The sequence below is a fragment of the Pongo pygmaeus genome, chromosome 23, assembly GCF_028885625.2.
Source record: "Pongo pygmaeus isolate AG05252 chromosome 23, NHGRI_mPonPyg2-v2.0_pri, whole genome shotgun sequence".
Lineage (NCBI taxonomy): Eukaryota > Metazoa > Chordata > Mammalia > Primates > Hominidae > Pongo > Pongo pygmaeus.
This window is the reverse complement of record NC_085931.1, coordinates 26,586,115-26,592,114: the sequence shown is the minus strand read 5'-3', so window position 1 is coordinate 26,592,114 and position 6,000 is coordinate 26,586,115.

Here is a 6,000-nt window from a genome sequence, read left to right as displayed (position 1 = left end):
GCAGACTGTTAGACACTGCCAGCCCAGGCGGATGGACGAAGCCGGCCAAACTAGTGCCTAGCTCGTGCAAGTTGGTGGGTTCATCATGGTGGGTGCGAACTGCACCTGCACAGGGTGGGATGCTACACAGAGCCCCAAAACCTTGGACCTGGCATTTGGCCTAGGGCCATCAGCTCAGCTTGAATTAGGGCTGCACTGTAGTCCTAAGGCCAGGATGAGAAGTGTGTGGCCGTACAAAAAGTTCATCTCTTTTATTCTTAGAATCTCAGGGAAGTAGCAACCACAGAGGAATTAATTATAAGACCATCTGACTTTACCTGATCCTACAGGCTTTTGGCACCCTATTCATCCAAAAAGTAAAAAAGCCAGTCCCCTATCTGTGCTCTCTCCTAGAGTAGGATATCAACTTTTCCCAAATGCCAAGGGAAGAAATGGCCCTGACACTCAGAGTCATATGCACAGCTGCATCTTTGCAGTCCACCAGAGGACTAACACACTCTGCGGCATCTCCATGTGTTGGAATCAGTGCTCTCAAGGAGCAATGAAGCAAAGTCAGTCAGCCTGGAGTTGTTAACTCATACAGGACACATACAAAGACATAACTGGAAATAATTATATATAGACACTTAAATGTGGATATTTTTAAAATATAAAAAGAAATGTGTAACATAGAAATTTAAGCAACATATGAAATAAAAATTAAAAACAGATATTTATACATATAACTTTGTAGTGCTACCTGCCACTCAGGTGGTCTTTCTCCATACAGGAGAGAAATATATGCACATAAATCTATATAAAAATAAATATAGATATTTAATATGATTACATAGATGTATATATACTTATGTATGATGAGACAAAGTAGCAAATGTAAGAAGCCATGTTTGCTCATTTCTGCATGCCAACATATTTTCACAAAGCCCCTGACTATCTGAAGATGTGAGCTCTCTGGAAAGATGCTCTGCACTAAGGACAAAACAAGATACAGCACATGGCCCCCCACATCTCTTTCCTGAGTCACTACCTTCCTTAAAAGATGAATGACCCTAGTCCTTGCCTTTTCCTGCCTGTAACATAACATCTGACAGAGTTAGTGATTACATTTCTATAGTCTATAACCAGATGTACTCTTTACACCTGAACCTTGATGGGATTCTGCTTTAATGTAACTGGTGAGCAAGTTTGAAGTGATTTTGCACATAATAAACCCACATGACCCATATATAAGCTGTGAGCTAAAATAGTACCAGAGCAGTCTGACAGAACCTCCTGAAGGACTGCTCCTGGGCTGCAGTCCTTAGGCTATAGTCCTCAATAAGGTTTCTGAATAAAAATAACTTTAATTCTTTAGAAGCTTGATTTTTTAAATTTGGTTAAGAACCATGATGACCATGAAAGGACACAGAGTAGACTGCCCAAGGTCATCTAAAACATTGCAGGGAACCAGCACCTCAGTACCAGAGAGCCCTTGGAGTTCCTCCAGCTCCTCCATGGTTGTGGATGACTGGGTGTCTCTCCTGAAACTCAGACCTGAGTTTATTCAGCTAGCTGCTTTCACTCTTTGACAAAAAGATAAGTTCTTCCTTGAGACTTTTCATTTCTCAAAAAGAGGAATTCTCCAACTTAAAAGATACTAGGAAGGAATGGCTATGTGAAGCTGTCTGAATTGCTAGGTTGTGCTAGTACTTTCCCTTTCAATTTGACTTTATGAACAAGGCTCACAGGACAGAAGCTATTAAAAATATATGAAGATTTGACCTGAGTCATCTCTGAAGACAAGGGACACTTGCCCCTTCCAGCCAAATTCTGATTTGGCATTCCCGAGTGACTGCAAATCTCATGGAAGTGTCAGAGGTACAATCCTTGTAACATGCAGTGGTCCCATAGGAAATTCCATTACACAGGTAATTAATAGTTGGCTCATTTGGGGAAGCACAGATGATGGTCAGTCCCCCAGTACTCTGAGCCTCCATGATTGCTTTTGATAACCAGAGGGAGAAACCAAGACATGTAAAACAAACAAATATTGGCAGTGCTCAAAGCAGCAAACCTGACCCCACTACATTTCTCGCTAGCATTATGCTTTGCTGAGTTCTCAGAATGGGAAATAAATTATCCAAAACCAAAACAGCAGTGATACCTGACAACCAATCTCCAGTCATGATCCAGTAGGCCTCATGTATAACACATACAGAGCCTACACTTACAGGTATCTCCCTGAATAGGAGGGGTTTACTACAGGAGTTTTAACATTGAAATGGCCAAAAACTGGATTCTCAAATATTAAGCCATGACAGGTTTTCTAGGACTCTAGTTAGCTACATATTATGGCTCATTCTTGTGTGCATGTTTAAACTAATAGGTAAATTACATCAAGAAAAATTCAGAGCTCCAATGGGCAACCTACAATTATAGAGTTAAAACGTAGAGGTTTTTTTTGTTTTTTTTTTTTTTGAGACGGAGTCTCCCTCTGTTGCCCAGGCTGGAGTGCAGTGGAGCGATCTCGGCTCCCTGCAAGCTCCGCCTCCTGGGTTCACGCCATTCTCCTGCCTCAGGCTCCCGAGTAGTTGGGACTACATGCACCCGCCACCACCATGCCCGGCTAATTTTTTGTATTTTTAGTAGAGACGGGGTTTCACCCTGTTAGCCAGGATGGTCTCCATCTCTTGACCTTGTGATCCACCCGCCTCAGCCTCCCAAAGTGCTGGGATTATAGGCGTGAGCCACCACGCCCAACCGAAACGTAGAGTCTTCTAATTTCTCTCTCTCTTTCTCTCTCTCTCTCTCGGAGATTTTGTTTTTCTTCTACAATTCAGCCAGTTCTAGCTAAAATGCAAAACTTGAAAATTTAACCCTAAACTCATTTGAAACTGAAGGTGAAAAAAATATATGAAAAGGGTTTTGTGGGTTTTTTAAATCAAATTGCTGTGGAAACTGCTTTTTCCAAAACTTTGTTTCATAGCCTTCATTACATTACCCACTGGGGCAAATGAAATTTAGCCATCTGAACAGGTTCCAGTTTTGTCAGGAATACAATTTGCATCCAGCCATCTTTGGTAAACCAGTGAGTTTATATTACTGTCTCATGACAAAATTATAGAATGAAAGCTAGAAGATATTTATGTGTGCGTATGTGTTCAGATGTGTTTATGTATGTGTACAAGTATTTTTCATGTTTTGTCTGTATGGTATCAAATTGACTTAAACATGCATACATTAGGAAGTACAAATATTTTCCAAGTTCACATGACTTAAATTTTAATAAGTAAGCTGGTTTTAAAATTATTAATAAAATAGACATAGAAATGTCTTCAGAAATGTCAGCACACATTTTTGCCTGCATTTATTGATCAAAAAGTTTTATAGTTGTTTCTGCTAGATATTTTAAAGTGTCAGGGGGCTGGGCGCGGTGGCTCACGCCTGTAATCCCAGCACTTTGGGAGGCCGAGGCGGGCGGATCACGAGGTCAGGAGATCGAGACCATCCTGGCTAACACGGTGAAACCCCGTCTCTACTAAAAATACAAAAAAATTAGCCGGGCGTGATGGCGGGCGCCTGTAGTCCCAGCTACGCCGGAGACTGAGGCAGGAGAATGGTGTGAACCCGGGAGGCGGAGCTTGCAGTGAGCCGAGGTCGCGCCACTGCACTCCAGCCTGGGCGACAGAGCGAGACTCCGTCTGAAAAAAACAAAACAAACAAACAAAAAGTGTCAGGGTTTGGTATGAAGGTTATAAAACTATAAATCAAGCCAAACACAGAATGATCTTTGTGTGGTTTTTGATGAGTAAGGCTGATTTAATGTTGTTGTTTTCACGAAAACAGACCTGTCTTATGAGTTAGAGGCAAAATACCCATATATGTAACTTTCGGGTTCTTACTTAAATGAACATTTGATATTCATAGGCTATAAAAGTTGTTAACAACAAAATAACTTGAAATACTTATCAGCTTTGTCTAATATCTCAGTTTGCATAAGTAATCTTGTTATACTGTTAAAAGTAAGTAAATTAGGCAAATGTAAATAAAAATGCTTATAAATAAACCTTTTACATAATTTTAAATCTTAAACTTATGATAAATTAAATAATAGAAACTCATTAAATGTCATTTTCAATTAAGAAAATATTGTAAGAAAATGTATTTTTAAAAAATGATGAAATGGCTCTTTTCTATAAAATACTGATATGTGGCAGACAAGTCAAAGTCTTGCTTACTAAGTTTACACCAAAATTTAAGGTTACTAAGAGTTAAAAGTTCTAACTAACATATAATTTTGTATATAAAGTATGCCAAAAATAAGATGTATTTTTGATAAGAAAAAATACAAGAAAGGCATGAAATGTGTTCTTATTGAGGAAAGAAAATTTTGTCTAATTCAGAGGTTATTTAAAGGTTATTTATGAAATAAGACAGAAAGAAACAAGTAATTGGAAGAGAAAAGTGAAAGAGGTTATGGATATAGAAATGTACTTTTTTGTAAAAAAACAAAAAGAGGTGAAAAAGAAGAGAATAATTTTGTATAAGAAAGAATCTTGTATAGTAAATTTTTTCCTACAGTGAAATGACTGGGTATTTAAGAAAAAGGAAGTATAAGAAAGAGCAAAAAGTCCCAGGATGTCTTAAATAGTCTGTGTAAGTCATGATAAGATATTTGAAAAGAGATTTATTAAAGGAAGTTTGTATGTAATTAAGTTTGCTGTAACACAAATATTTATCTAAATATGGAGTTTTGATATTAAAAATACACTAATACAAAACTAAAAATTGGTCCCCTATGTTAGAATAAGATTTTATGAAAGTATTTATTTCTTATTAATAAAATTACAAGAGGTTTTATCTGTTTCTTTTTGAAATTTCTCAAATATATGTCTCAGAAGTTCAAATTCTGCGCTATCTCACTAAATGTGATTTGCAGTTTATATATCATTGCCTTCTGTTCTTTATTCCCTTAAAAGGTAAATCTTTTTGCTTACCTGGGATGATAACTCTCTTCTTCAATCTTTTTATTAACTCCCGTAACTATTTTCTTCCTCTCTACCTCTGATGTTGTGACTGGACACTAAAATGTCTATCTTGAAGGTCTAGAGTAGCAGTGTTTTCCTCTAGAATAATTTGATTCTGTACTCTTGGCTTTTCTTCAGTAGAGGGGAATTCTCATGCTGTTGCTGAGAGCCATGTATTTCTGTGCTCAAGGTATGAGTTTTCCTGTTTACATTCCTTTATACTATCGTGTACACATATAACCCTAGACACACTGTTCTTACATCTGATTAAGGTCAACTACCCTTTTTATCAGGCTTGACTTCCAGGCTATCTAAATGGGCTTCCCATAAGGAGAATTAGTCATACTTGTGTTACTCCATTTTGCATTGCTATAAAGAAATACCTGAGACTGGGTAAATTATAAAGACATTTATTTTGGCTCACAGTTCTGCAGACTGTACAAGAAGAACAGTGCCAGCATCTGATTCTGGTGAGGGCCTCAGGAAGATTACAATTACATTTATGGTGGAAGGTGAATGAGGAGCAGGCACGTCACATGGCAAGAGAGGGAGCAAGAGAGAGGAGGAGGTACCAAGCTCCTTTAAACAACCAGCTCTTGCATGAACTACCAGAGCAAGAACTCACTCATTGCCATGGGGATGGCAATGAGTCATTCATAAAGTATCTGCCTCTATGGCCCAAACATCTCCCACTAGGCCATCTCCAACACTGAAGGTAACATTTCAACATGAGATTTGGAGGGGACACACATCCAAACTAAATCAACACTATAGGAGGTTTTGTGGGGATTTTTGTTTGTTTACCTTTATAGTAGCTGGTCTAAAAAGCAAAGATTTTATGTTTTATTCAAAGAATTTCTGCATTATTCTTATTAGGTTTCATATTACTTAGGAAAACTGAAATTTAAAAGGGTTAAGGATTTTACATCCATAAAAATTTCTGTATTTCTTTTGAAGTATTTTGATTACCACTCTACTTATATGAATAACTTTT